This window comes from Alexandromys fortis, unplaced genomic scaffold (assembly GCF_014885135.2).
Source record: "Alexandromys fortis isolate MF-2015 unplaced genomic scaffold, M_Fortis_MF-2015_v1.1 scaffold_89, whole genome shotgun sequence".
Taxonomy (NCBI): Eukaryota; Metazoa; Chordata; class Mammalia; order Rodentia; family Cricetidae; genus Alexandromys; species Alexandromys fortis.
Window position 1 is genome coordinate 180683 of NW_026067973.1, and position 13942 is coordinate 194624.

Genomic DNA, 13942 nt, shown 5'->3' on the forward strand with positions numbered 1-13942 from the left:
ACTATGGGGTTTGCGGTTAACCCTTTCTTGGGTCCTTGCTTCAGAGTATAGCGTCCACAGAATTTCCCCTGAACCACGCCTACCTACACGGGCTAGTGCACGCTGGAAAGAGGTGCCAGCATTATCTGTGAATTCTGATCACTCCAGAAACTGGAAGGTGGTTAATCTCAGATAACAGGCTTGGGCACCCTCACCCCACCGTCCAAAAGTAAATTTTATTACAAGATACGGTTGTGGGGTAGAGTTTCCAGAAATCGCCTCGGGAGCTTTGGCACAGCGACAAGGCCTCAGAAACAGACACCTTCGTGCACTTACGTCCATGCCGCACTTTTACCGGCGACAGGGACACTCACTGGCACACCTGTGACATTTCCCGTGATGCAGCGACACACGGAAGCACGGTGTCTCCCCTAGCTGGCCAGTAGAGGGAGCCGCTCGATTCCGGCAAAGGGCCACCCGGTCCCCCTTCCTGGCCCTTCGGCTCCAGGGTTCCACCCAGAACTCGTGGCTGCCCAAAGCTGGGCTCTCTGTATTCAGATCTGGAACCTACGTTGGGGGAATGAGTCACAGCCACACCCAGGAGAGCGCTCCACTTGGCTGCTCCATGGGACATACCAAACACTCTTGGGTTTTACTAAGTATTACACTAGAAACTCCTACAACCCAGCCACCATTCCCCTGACCGATTTCTGGACCTACTATGAACAGGATTGTGCCAAAGGGAATCAATCATAAGAAGGGCTGGACTTGGTGGTATATACTTTTAATCCTAGCACTTGGGAGGCAGAGACAGGTGAATCTCAATGAGTTCGAGTCCAACCTGTTCTACATAAAGAGTTGCAGGCTAGCCATGACTGTATAGTGAGTGAGACCTTGTCTCAAACAAAGAAGGCCAAGAGGCTTGTCATTTACATGATGGGAGACTGATACCCATAAATAACTGTGAGGGTCCCGTTTGTGAGCTGGTCCCCTGTCTGCGGTCAATCATATACCCTAGGGACCCTAGAGAGAGGAGAAACCCAACTTCATTGCTCTACTCTCCTAAACTGAGGGATCACAGAGATCAGCAGCTCTGGGCTGACAAAATATTTTTATTAAAAAAAAAATGGTCCCGGGCATAGTGGTCCATTCCTTTAATCCCAGCATTTGGGAGGCAGAGGCAGGCAGATCTCGGCGTTCAAGGCCAGCCTTGTCTGCATAGTGAGTTTCAGGACAGCCAAGGCTACAGACATTTTGTCTCAAAACAGCAACCAAACAAAAAACAACCCAAAACATGGTCATTTGATAATGCATATCAAAGTGCTCTGTAAATCGTTATGTTATCACAATACATTTTATAGTTATATTCTCTCCACTTTCAGGGTTTTATTTATATTTTAGGTAGAATCTCCTATTTGCTTGCCCTGTTTGAACTGAGGTTCCACCTACTGCTGAGGGTGACCTTGAACTCCTGATCCTCCTGCGGTGCTGAGGGGCTTCATTCAGGGCTTATGCCCCTGCCCTCCCTCTGGACCTTCTGAATCGTGTCCTGTGCCTGGCTCCTGGCACCATCAACCCATTCAGTCACTATTCACTGAAGCCCGAGTGTGCAAGAAACACAGGGACTGGGCTTCAGGAATCTTGGGCCAGCCAAATATACAGACAGAAGAAACAAGACACAACATGGAGTCAGTCCTGGTGTGTGTGGCATCGATGTGACAGTGTGTGGGGGGGAGAACAGAAGAGACAGCTGGCCAGTGTCCTTTCTTGCTGAAGGAGTCAGTACCTGTCACTAGGCGAGGGGGCAGTGAGATAGGAGAAAAGTGTCCTGGGGTAAGAGGACTTGAATTCTAGTCCTAGGTTCACTACTTTCTAGTTGTGCAGCTCTGAGTAAGTGCTTAAGTCGTACAAGCCTCAGTTTCCTCATCTGTGTAATGGGGGCTCTAACACCTTTCTGTAGGTTTGCGGGAACCATTGAGATAGCGTATGACATGTGTTTAGACACTTAGAGCTTTTTTCCTTGCACGTGTCTCCTGTCCCATAGGACACTGCTGATGTTTGTGGGTGCTGCGAATGTATATGTGAAGCCCTTTGAGGTGAGGGAGAGTTTGAGAAGACAAAGGTTTCATTTCCTCAAACATTTTCTTAGCATCCAATTTGCACTGCTGAAGGTTTAATTGAAAAAAAAATTCAGTATGTCCTCAGAGGGAGGGGGGAATGCTCTCAGTGCATAATGGATGTGGGTGGGTACAATAAAGAGGGAAACTGTGAGTATGTGTGTGTGTCCGTCCAGGCAACTCCCACTCTTTCCAAGCCGTGCAGATAGGAGGGTAGGTTTTGTCGGCCCTCGCCACAGCCTCGGATGCTGTGGGTATTTCTCCTCCCTAGACCTCAGGAACCCGGGGAGGAGAGGTGGCTTGAAGGCCCCTTCCCCGCCCAGGGCCAACAGCCTCCTGCTAGCCGGTCGGGCGCCTTACCGAGTCAGACCACTGGGAGGCTGGGGGAGCCGGGTTGGGCGAGGAGTCGAGCGAGATGGGGGAGCTCTTATTTTGACAGGGGCCTCTCCCGGCTCTGGTATGAAGGCAGAAGGAGGCAGCCAGAGAGCCCCGATGCTTATTCAGGCTGGGGAGAGGAGCCGAGTGGAGGGGCGAGCGAGGCTCCGGCAGCGCAGGGGAGCCCGGGGAGGCGGCGGCGCTTGGCGGAGCCAGTGGCCGGACATGCCCCGGATCCGGGGCCGCTGCAGCACCGCCGCCGCCGGGAGCCAGCCGGCCGGACGCCCGCACGCCTGGGTCCCCTGGCGCCGCGCCGCCCCGGGGCTGCGACCTGGACCCTCGGCATTCGACCAACAATAAGCGCCTATACAGCCCCCTCCCCGCCCCGCCGTCCCCGCGGGCCTCGGGGAAAGTGAAAGGAGGAGGCGAAGGAAGGAAGGAAGGAAGGGAGGAGGAGGAGCAGGAGCGGCAGCAGCCGGAGCCGTGAGGTTTGGGCCGAGACCCCAGCCCGGAGCCCCGGCCGGGCGGTGCGCTAGCTCTCCCGCCGCTGCGGGCGCCCAGGACCATGCCCCGCGGTTGGGAGGCAGGAACCCAGGCGACCAGCGCCTCCCGGATACCTGCTCGCGGGCCGGGCTGGTATTGAGATCAAGGCATCCAGGATCAAAAGATCACCGCCTGCCCGCCTTGTCCGTGTCTCCACTGTACTGCTGGAGGATCCCAGTGCACCCACCGACCCTGACCTGGTTATGGCGTTCAGCTCCGGCCTGGCGTGAGGACCCCCAACCTGTGCGAGGTGAGGGTCGGGTTGGGGCAGAGGGCTAAAGTCATGCCAGGCCAGCAGGAGCGCGCCAAGCGAGATCCAGTTTAAATTGGGGAGGGGAAGCTCACTCTGATTGTCTCTTACGTTCTAGCACACACCCCGGGCTGTTTAGGAAGTGGGGGACTCCTCTTGGGTCATTAGAGGATATTCTTAGTTCCTCAACCTGGCTGGCAGCCTCGGAGCACCAGGAGAAGGGCTTAGGGGCAGCCAGGGGACCCTACTACATTAGCTCAGAGAACAAGGCCGGCCTTGGGCCAGCTGGAGCAGGGAACTCTGCCCTGGGGGCTTCTGGGAGATGTAGTCCCCCTCCCAGTCTCGCTAACTCTGTGGGTCCCAGCACCCCTGCACTTACTCCCCTGACTCGTGGGAGCCTCCTGCGGGAAGAAGACTGGGACAGGAGTGAGAGCTGGGGTCATTCTCTGCCCCCAGGCATTGCCTCTGAGCTGTTGGAGCCTCCCCGGCCCGGGATTCCGAGTGGTGTGGGCTTGGCTGGGGGTGGGGCAGCCACACAGTTCCTTGGAGGTTTCTCTGACCTGCTTAGGGAAGGTGGCTCCTTCCTTGATCCGTAGGAGCTCCTAGGGCGGGGGTGGGTGTGGGTGGAGATTTAAGGAAGAGAAGTAAGACTCACGCCTCCTGTAAGGCTGGAGTATGGTCCTGTCTGAGGGCTGCTGGGATTTGGTTTCTGGAGACAGGATCCAGCCTTCCTTTTTCCCTCTTGGAGGCAGAGAAATAGAACATCCCACAAAGCCTGGGAGTCTAAGACTGTCTCTGGAGCAATGAAGCAAGGATTAGCTTCTGTCTGTCTGTCCAGCTTCCTTCCTTCCGGGTTTTTCTGACACCCCCTTCCTCCCTCCTCCTTCTGTCTGCTGCTTGGGGTATGTGTTCATAATTTGTCTGGGGGACCTCTGCTTCAGGAGAAAGAGTGTTGTTTTTGGGGAGGCGCGATGTGCTTCTGAGCTCTAGAAAGGGGTCTCCTCCACCCTGATCTTTTACTCCCCCTCACCCTCCCACTGAGCTGCTTGGTGTTCTGTTTTCCCTGGGAATGTTGCCTGTATTGGATCTGGTACACCACCACCAATGCCAATACTTAGACTTCCTACTTCCTTCTCCTCAGCCTCTCAAGGGGTCAGTCACCTCGCAGGGGCAGGAGTTCCTATGCTGCTGCTCCCTGCTCCCCAGCATGGGCTTAACTGTCTTCTCTGGTCAAGACGGTGATTTCATGGCTCCAGGGGAGGAGCGAGCTCAGTCAGCTCTCAGGCCCCACAGAGGAAGCCTCAGGACAGGCTGAGAATGGCAGGAGGTGAGAAGCAGGGAGGCAGGACTCTGCTACCAGGAAGGAAAACACTATTTCCCTCAGGTGACCCACCTACCTGGCTACCGGGGTTTCTTTGCTCTGTTGCTCTTGCTTGGAATGAGGTTGGGGGGCTCATGAAGAGGCTGGTGGTTCCCAGAGATCTGGAGTTAGAGCGTCAGTGCTGGTTCAAAGTACACATAGCACCCACGATTAGTTAGCAAGTTCCTGGTACCTGGATTATACTGAGCCTTAAACTGAGGGGAGGGGGTGGGTTCCACTTCAGTAACCATGAAGGGCAGTAGCCACCTGGGCAGAGACCTAGTGGGTGGCAGGGTGGCACTGTCGACTCAGCAAGGGCCAGAGTGCTTGGCACCTGCTTTAGATTAGAGGAAATGTGGTACAAAGGGGGCCGTTTGCCTTTGGTGGGGGGCTGGCTGCCTTTGGGGGAAGTGCCTGGGATGGTTCTCCAGGGAGTCCTGGAGTTCAGGGTGTGTGTGGTGTGTGTGTGTGTGGGGGGGGGTAAGAGCACCATGTGGCAGGCTGCAGAAGCTCTGGTGAAAGTGGAGGGAGCCGTCATCCTGCAGCCTCTCAGCCAGGGAACCTTCAGATGAGTTCGTTGCTGAGGGCACCCTCACCCTGCCTCTGGCGCTGCCTCAGGCTGAGGCTCTGTCCCATTGCCCTGGGGCAGCTCTAGGGAGCCAGAGTGTCTGTGTCCAGTCTTCCTGGGATCAAAGGAAGCCTGGTAAGAGGTGGGGGTAGGGGACTGATGTAGCCCTGGTGCCATGTTTACTTTTCTTGAGCGTCTCCTTTGGCGATAGTGAGGTACCTGAGGAGCCTGGGCACCCAAGGATGACAGGGAAATGGCATCCCTTGCTTCCTTGTACCAAAGCCCTGGGCACTGCCCGGGTGCTGACCTGGTGGGGGGAGGGGACAGAGGGGGATGGCACCGTGGGAAAGTGGGCAGCCGTGGGAGCAAAGCGGTACAGGCTGGGTGCCCCAGGCTGGGAGCCTCTGCCAGGCCCGCTCTCCCTGGGGTGGGGCTGGCTGTTCCAGGGACTGGCTCAACCTGTTGAACGCCTGGCTGCTGTAGCTTGGCATCTGTGCCCCTGCTTGCCAGCCCAACAGCTGCCCACCCATAGCCACACTGTGCCCACTGCCCCCAGGGGCCTGAAGAAAGAGGCGTAGATTTGTCCAGCGTGCTTGGTAGGGGCTCCTTCCCGGGCTGGGCATTTCTTCCAGGCTTACTAAATCTTCCCAAGTGTGGACCTCTGAGCTCCAGAGCTGGGGCTGGAGGGCTGGGTGGCCAGGGCCAGAACCTGAGGGGACAGGTAAAGAAGGCCACAGCCCTGAAGCCTCAGAGCTGCTTGGGGCAAGTCACTTGGATGGGTGGCCCTGAAGGCAGCTTGGAGTTAGAGCCTGGAATTTCCTCTGCCGGGTGCCAGGGCCATGCCTCCAAAACCCCACCCCCAGCCTGGCCTGACCTCCCCTCCCTCCCTCCCTCCCTCTGTCCCTCCCTCCGTCCCTCCCTCCCTCTCTCCCTCCCTCCCTCTGTCTACTTTCCCTGAAGGTTGGGGGAGGGACAGTGAGGGCATTCTGGCTAACAGGGAGAGGTGACTTCCTGGGTGTGGGGGTACTCATAGGAAACTGAGGCTGTTCTCATGAAGACTCCCGGGGAGGAGATGTCCCCGAGTGAGGGGACAGTCATCCCCCACTGTTTCTTGACCCTTATTAGCTAGAAAAGCAGAGCCAAGATACTATTCCGGAGAGAAGGGGTGATCACCTTGTCCTGTGGGTAGGTAAGGGGTGTGGTGGCTTCTTATTTTCAGTCCTGAAGGGAGTGGAGGTCCTTTGGGTCTTCACTTTTCCTGTCAGTGGCAAAAGCCAGTGGGAGGCCTTTCATTTGCCCTCTGTCCAGCAGGCAGGGCCCTCCCCTCTTGGTTCTCGGCCAGTTGCTGCACCTAACATGGTAGCACTTTATGGGTCCCGATGCCCACTGACTGAACCACCTCTGTCAGGCCCTTTCCTCCTCCTTGGGCTAGTAGCTCCAAGTTGGCCTGTGTTCCCTCCCCCTCCCTCCCCTCCCTCCCCAGCTTCAGGAATGGCCCTGAATCCAGCCTTTCCAGCATTTCGAAACCGGGATTGTTTTGAAACCCTGAGTGCTTCCCTGCCCGCTGCCCCTCTGCCCCCCCTCCCCCCCAGCTGTCTTCTGGTTTGACTTTCTTCTGTACCTTGCTGGTCATTCTCCATTTGAGTTTGTGTGCTTGCACACTTGAACACACACTGCACTACTTTACTTTGTATGCGGTGTACATGTGTCCTGGAGTGGGTGTGTCTGTAGTTCTGTGTGACTGGCTGATGTCTGGTTGTTCCCTGAGCTCTCTTGGGTTGTCTCTGACTGTGCCGCTCCTGCCTGGGTCTTAAGGAAAGTTTGGGCTATTTTTAGGAGGTGCCTTGAAAGTATGTCTGTCTCTCACTTGTGAGTGTGTGTGTGTGTGAGAGAGGGTTCTTCCTGAGGAGTGTGCTGGAGGTGTGTCTCTGTGTGCTTACAGTCTGCATCTCCTCTGATGGGAACATTGTCTGGGGGGTGTAGTCACAGGTCTCCTACAGCTCCCTGGGACGCGGAGTCCTCTGCCCTTTGATAGGGGAGGGTTTCCTGGAGTGAGGCCCAAGCTTCTGGCAGCTCTGAGGCCTTGGAGAGAGTGGTGGAGCAGGGAGATGCTAGGATAAACTGTTGCCAGGGGCCGGTCCCTCTCCTCCTCAGGCCTTGTGTATTCAGCAGCACCAGGTAATCCTGTGTCCTGAGGGTATGGTGGATGGCTTAGCAAGGGGCCTAGGGTCTAAGGAAACTTGCTCTTTCCACCTCTAGGGTCACCTCCTTCGTGGGAGACCAGGTGCAATCAGTCACAGCTCACCTGGGAGTTGGACGGTGCATTTCCGGCTCAGAAAACATCACTTTTCCACTTAACAGTTGCTTAACAAAACAAACTCAAAATTTAATCCCAAGCAAAAAGTAGAGGGGCCTGGAATCCAGGCATTTGGGGTGGACCATTGCAGCCTTGGTCCAGGGAAGTTCTTATTGCTATCTAGCTTCATTCCCTTCGACTATGGGTAAGGTTCTGCAGGAGGGGAGCTCTGGAATGGTTTTTTTGTTTGTTTGTTTGTTTGTTTCTTCTGGCTAGAGCCAGACTGATGATAGTGTATATATGTTGGTTGGGATAGATAGTAGCTGGGTAGCTGATTCCTCGCTAGGACTCAGTTTGCTTTCTTAGAATCTCAGGTGTAAGCAAATGCTTTTCTGGAAGTCCATGCGGTGGAGGAAGATGGGTCGGGGATATTTGTATGAGTGAAGGCCTATGGAGAGAGCATCGGTAGGTGGGTCCAGGGTAGTCTTTCCCTGTCCCCTCAGGTAGCCTCTGGTCCCCAGTGCAGTGGGAGGAAGGGAGGAAAAGAGAGAGGCCCATGTTGGTACAGTGCTCAGTGACCTAGCAGAGGGAGGGCCTTGGCAGGGAATTTTCAGTTTGTTTCTCAATCTGTCTGAGACATGCATGCGGGCACGTCACTGCAGACACCTTAGGAGCTGAGTCTAGAAAAGTCAGCTGGATGGTGGAATGGCAGGGTGGTGCAGACGGAACCTATGGAGACAGCCTCCTCCCGATGGGCACATTGTGTGGCCTAACCCCTGTCCCTGGAAGCTGGGTGCAGCCAGAGGTCCCCTCCTAACAGTTCCATTTGAGCCAAGAAGTAATACAGGCTGCAGAGGGTTAAGTCTGGTTGGCAGGGACACCCCCACCCCCCCACCCCAGTGCAGCAAGAGAGAGGGAGGAGGGGTGGTTAGCAGCTTGCTCTAGTTGGCGTCTCTCCCAGAATTCTTCGGAAAAGAACTCCCCTTTGACCCCCAGTACAAACTGAGCCCAGCCACCAGCCTCCCTCCCTCCTGCTCTGGGAGCTTCACCCAGTGCCTGCTACTAAACTGCGAAACCTTCCTAACCCCAAGTCCCGGTACCTAGACCAGGTCCCTGGGACTCAGGGGACCAGGGTCGAGGCCAAGGAGACCACATAGGTACACAGGAACCTAAGCCCTTCTCCCTGCCACAAGTTAACCTGGGGGTGATTGGTTTCTGGAAGCTGGGCTCCTTGGGCCTCATCCACCCCTCCCCCCAGGTCCTCAGGCCAGGTCGTGGGAGTCCTCCACCCCTCCCTCTCTCTGTGGGGCCTAGCTCTCAGGGAACTAACTCTGAGGTCTTCCAGTGCCTTCTCCTTCCTGCTTCCAGGACAGGGAGGGGGAGTGGCGTGGTGGGGCAGCTGGGTCAGCCCTGGCTCCTGGCCAATCCACAGAAAAGAAGGGAGGGGGCGGCTTGAGCAACTCTGAGAGACTTCCTGGAGCTGTAGGTTGTCTGTAAATTGAACATGTTTATGGCGGGGTGTTGGGGAGGGTGTTGGGGTTCTGGGAGGATCAGGGGCATAGGTTACTGGTCAGGGACTTTTAGCTGTGACCATCTCTCCACAGGGAGCCCCCATCCCAGAGCACACCCCTGAGCCTGAACCTGACACACATTACCCAGAGGTGAGCGGGTCCATGTGCTTGTGTGTTTTCTTTGGCCTTCCAATCTGCATCTGCAGTGGCTGCATCATTCTTGCTTAGCCTCCTGCTTGCCTTCTTTTGAGCTCCCTCCTCCTGGCTTTCTGCCCTAACTTCTTGCATTCTCCTTTGTGTCTGGGTGGGAAAATAGCCTTTGACTTAGAATACTGTTGGGATGAAGGGTGTGTTGGTCAGGGAAGGGTTAAAGCTGGGTGCCAGTGAAAGTTCTAGGCCTTTTCTAAGTCTTTTTCTCTGGTGGGAGATTTGAAGTCTGTCGACCGACTGGAGGGCAAGGTGGATTTGCTGGTTGTCCCAATTCCTTGTCCCCACTCCTTGGTTTTGGTTTCTACTGGTTGAGTCAAATCCAGGGTGGCCATTGGCCACTAGCCACCACTGTAGTATGGTTTCTGCTGCTGCCCTGGCTCCATAGGCAGGCACACTAACAACACACACACACACACACACACACACACACACACACACACACACACGCGCGCGCGCGCGCTTCCCTCCTCACTCCCCTCCCTCCCTCCTCCTTACTTAGCAACAACTCTCTGAATTCACAACAAACACTCCCCTGAGCTCCTGTCTGACTAGGGAAAGAAGTCTGGAAAGGGAAGGAGGGGCAGGGAGGAGGAGCCTTTTTCCTGGACTGTCCTCTGGAGGGAGAACTTCTAGTTCCTTCACCTAATCCCACCACAACTTTCCCTGCTGGAGGCCGCGATCTTTAGGGAGGAAGTGGCCCTTCTTCCAACTTGGACCGTGAAAAAGTGGGAAGCGATGGGACAGGTGGGTTGGGAGGGGGGCTTGGACTTCAGTCTTTTCTGGAAAGTCCCACTTGACCTTTGACTCCCACCTGAGGCTGCAGGCTGGTGGGGGTGGGGGGGTAAGTGAGTGAGTAGGACTTCTCATAGCCTTGGGCAGCTCAGCAGGAGCTTGTGCTGGAGCTCTGGAAACCTGCCTTGAGACCTTGCTGACTTTGTTAGGGACGTGGCTAGGTGAGGAGGTAACGGATGGGGGTGGGTGGGGCTGAGGAGGCCTGAGAACTTTGCTCTCTGAAAGCCTAGGCCTGGCTCAGCAGGGCACCTGTGCAGAGGCCACAGGGTTCAGGGCTCTCTTTGATCTCTTCCCCAGGGATGAACTGTGGCCTTTAGTGCAGGACCTGGTACCCATCAGACCTAGAGGGAGGGTGGGAGGGTGCATGGGAAGAGTGCCAGGCCCAAAAGTGCCTTAGGTGAGGGGCCGACTCCTTGAAGCAACTACACAGGGTTATGGTTACTCTATGCAGCGTCTACACAGGGCCATGGCTAAGAACCCAATTGCTGGAGTGTTGAGCTTCAATCCTGGCCTTGTAATGGTGGGCTATGCATCTTGGGCAAACTACTTTAACTTTTCTTTCTTGCAAAGAGGGAATAATAAAAGGGCTTTCTAAGCTAGGCATGGCAATTCCAGGAACTGAGAGGTAGAGGCAGGAGGATCTCTTCAAATGTGAGGTCATTCTGGATTAGAGCGTGATTTCCAGTCTCAAACACACAAACAGACCAGCAAACTCCAGCACCCCAGGAACGGAAGAATAAAGTATTTTCCGAGACTGGCTATGGAGGTGGGAAGAGCCTGTCTGTAGTAGATGCAACTATTCCGTGGCTGAGGAAGGATTCCCCAGTCCTCAGGAGTTCAAGGCCAGCCTAAGTAACACAGTAACACTTTATCGCAAATAATAAGAAAAGGCTAAACTAGGGATGTAGTTCAGCTAATAGAATGCTAGTTTATCATTCATGAAGATCTGAGTTCAAGCCTAATATCAATTGGGTGTAAACCAGGTGTGGAGGTACCGGCAAGTCCAGCACTCTGATGGGAGAAGCAGGAAGATCATGGGTTTGAGGCTGTTCTTAGCTGCTTAGTAAATTGTTTCTTTGCTTTTTTGTTTGTTTCTCTGTAACAGCTCTGGCTGTCCTGGAACCAGGCTGGCCTTGAATTTATAGAGATCCACCCACCTGCCTCTGCCTCCTGAGTGAGTGCTGGGGTTAAAGGAGCTCACCACCACCACCACCCTGCTTGTTTTTGTATTTTGTATTTTGTATTTTTGAGGCAGGACCTCGCCTTGCAGACCAGGTTGTCCTTGAATTCTCAGAGCTCTGCTTGCCTTTGTGTCTTTCTTGGGATTAAAGTCATGGGCCAACAGAGCTGGCAAGACTCTTCTTGTTGCCTCATGTTGCCTCAGTTTCCCTACTGTTGGTGCTGGCTGATGCTGTGATTGCAAGTTTTGTAGTTGCCCTTAGACCTGGAAAAAGACTTGGGTTCTGAATCCCCTCCCATACCCCCATGGCCTTGCCCTTGCAGTTCTGGGCCCAGCCCTTCTTCCTCTCTCCCTCCCGCCCTGAAGCTGTTTGTTTGCTTTAGTTTTGGAGCCCTCCTACCACCCAGCCCCTGCTGCTCTGTTCTTTCACCGGACTGAAGGAGACACTGTCCTTAAATGGCTTCAATGGCCTCTTTCTTTCGTGGTCTGCGAGTCAGGGACCTTCCTTAGGGAGAAATGTGGCAGTGTGGCACTGTGAGGTGGATGACAGGGTTAGGCCTGCCTCCTTCTCCGAATATGGAGGGGTGAGTGTGCTCAGCACCTCACAGGGAGGCAGGGAGGGCTAGCCTCAAGCCCAAAAGGAGAGTAGGGGAATATCAGTGTCCCTGATATCTAGGGTGATACTCCTAGAATCCGTCCCTAACGTCTCAGCAGGGGAGAATGTGAGTACCAGTGGGTGACCAGGATGCTCCAAGATCCTGGGGGGGGGGAGCGGCTAGGATGGTTGGGGCTGGAGCTTGGAGACCTCTGCCTGAGGAGCTTGCAGGGCTAGATAACCCACAGAAGAAAGGACCTAAGCAGACAGGTGGCTAGGATCTTCTGGAGATTTGGAATAGCAGGGCTTGGCTAGCAGGTGCCCTCTGTGGCCTTGGACTAGGAGGGCTGGAGTAGAGCTCCCATGCTGCCCTGCCCACCCCTGGGACTGAGAGGACTTCCCCTGGGCTTGGGAGGTGTGGGCTTATCTGCCTGTGCTGCTGTGCTTAGTGCTTAGCTGTTGAGCTGGCTATGTGTCCTGTGCCCAGCCTCTGGGTCTGCTCCTTGGGCAGGCTGGGGCTATTTTGGGATCGGGCTGGGGCTCTGGGGCTGGTTTCAGATGTTCCAATGTGAACAGGAGAAAATGGGAACAGATGGCTGGAGGGTTCTGATCAGCGGGTCCTGCTGGGAACAGGATTATTTTTAGGACCTTGTTAACCCTTTTGGGCTTGTGGGGCCCCCCTGAGAGGTATAGCCCTTTCTAGTTGAGAAGACAACAGGGTTTCTTCCTTGTTCAGCTTCTCCACTGTGCGGTCTCTCTAAGACCCTCTCTACTCTTTAAGGAGATCCATGGCCAGAGACTAAACTCACACTTCCTGGTTCAACACTGCACGTATTGCTATTAAGGGGTCAGACTGGAGGGGGTACAGGTCACACTAGAAGGGAAGTCCCCCTTCACTTACCTCCTGGGTAAGATCTGGGGCTGAGAGAGCTACAGATAGCTGCTCTCAGCATTCCTGCTCTGAGTAGGAGAAAGTTGGGGAACTCAAGGGTGCTCAGGGGCCATGTTAGTAGAGTGAACAAACTTCTTCACATGGCAAAGAAAAGCCATGTCGCTGGGTAGCACTACAATGATGCCCACGTGCCTCTCCTGCCTGAGTACTCAGGGTACATACCTAGATGGTGCTTCTCATTACAGACGCACCTTCATGACATGCCACATTCTTGGGTACTCCGTTAGCAAAGACTGCCCAAGGGACTTCGTCGAGGGCTAATATGCCATAAATATTTTTAGGTGGTTTCTGTGATACCTCACTTTGTGATTTTTCCCTGTGAGTAAACAGAGTCTCAAAGGGATGAAGAGGTGGACTTGGCATGATGTGATTGGCACTTCGTCTGCTCAGCTGCAGAGTAGATTCTCATTCAGTCGTCTTCCCATACCTGCCAGGGTCCCAACCCCGGTCAAGGCTACAGTGGGCATCACACCTTCTCAGAGGAAGGTTTATGGGATGGTGTGGGAAAGGAGGCCTTGGGACAGGGGACCCTGCCTGCCAGGACTGACACTAGAAACCCAGTTTGGCCTTCCTGTCTGCCCTGCAGGAGGATCACAGGCATACATCCGGTCTCATCACCCCACCCCCACCAGCCCTGGCCCAGAAGCCCCTGCTTCCTGGAGGGTCATGGCTGCCGGCATGTCAATGTAGACAGGGCTAGATGGCCATCCAGGTACTGCTGGTGCCGAGAGCTTGGGCAGGCAGGCAAGGCAAGGGATGGAGGATGTGTCTGCCTCTGGCAGTACCTGGGGCAGAGAGCAGAGCGAGGCAGCCAGGCTTTGGGCGAGGTCCCGTCCGTGGTGTGCCGTCTGTGCCAGCAGCCTGCCCGCACTCCACTCCTCCCACAATGGCCCCATTGTTCCCAGTAGCCAGGCAGTTTGGAGGAGGTTCCTCGGCCACCCATGCCCCCCTAAATAGGGGCCAGATTAACCCCTTGGGAGACAGGACCAGGTGAAGGCCCCCAGGAAACGGCCTGGCTCACTTTTTCCCCTGTTGTAGGAATGCTGGCTTGAGAAGTCATTTCCTAGCCACACAGCAACAGGCCCCCTCCTGAAACTGGGGTCTTCCATCAGGGAGAAGTAGCACCTAGACCCTCTCCTACCCCAAGGCTGGTGCAGGTGCCAGGGGGCAGGAAGTGCCAGGGGGTGGCAGTGAAGCCCAGATATATTTGGGCG

At 55.2% G+C, this 13942-nt stretch overlaps 1 protein-coding gene across 7 annotated transcripts in view; it reads left to right on the top strand.

Annotated features, from left to right (window-relative positions):
- Nucleotides 1–1722: 1722 nt before the first annotated feature.
- Bcl9l (BCL9 like) overlaps nucleotides 1723–13942 on the top strand; it is a 30629-nt gene continuing 18409 nt past the window's right edge. For 2 of the 7 annotated variants that reach the window (XM_050156185.1, XM_050156192.1), the window contains exons 1-2: nucleotides 1723–3264; nucleotides 9093–9149. The gene's annotated coding sequence lies outside the window, so the exon portion shown is untranslated. Of the gene's footprint in view, nucleotides 3265–6183; nucleotides 6378–8521; nucleotides 8646–9092; nucleotides 9150–9184; nucleotides 9954–13942 lie in introns of those variants that run through there. The other 5 variants (XM_050156188.1, XM_050156186.1, XM_050156189.1 and 2 more) reach the window with 5 other exon arrangements.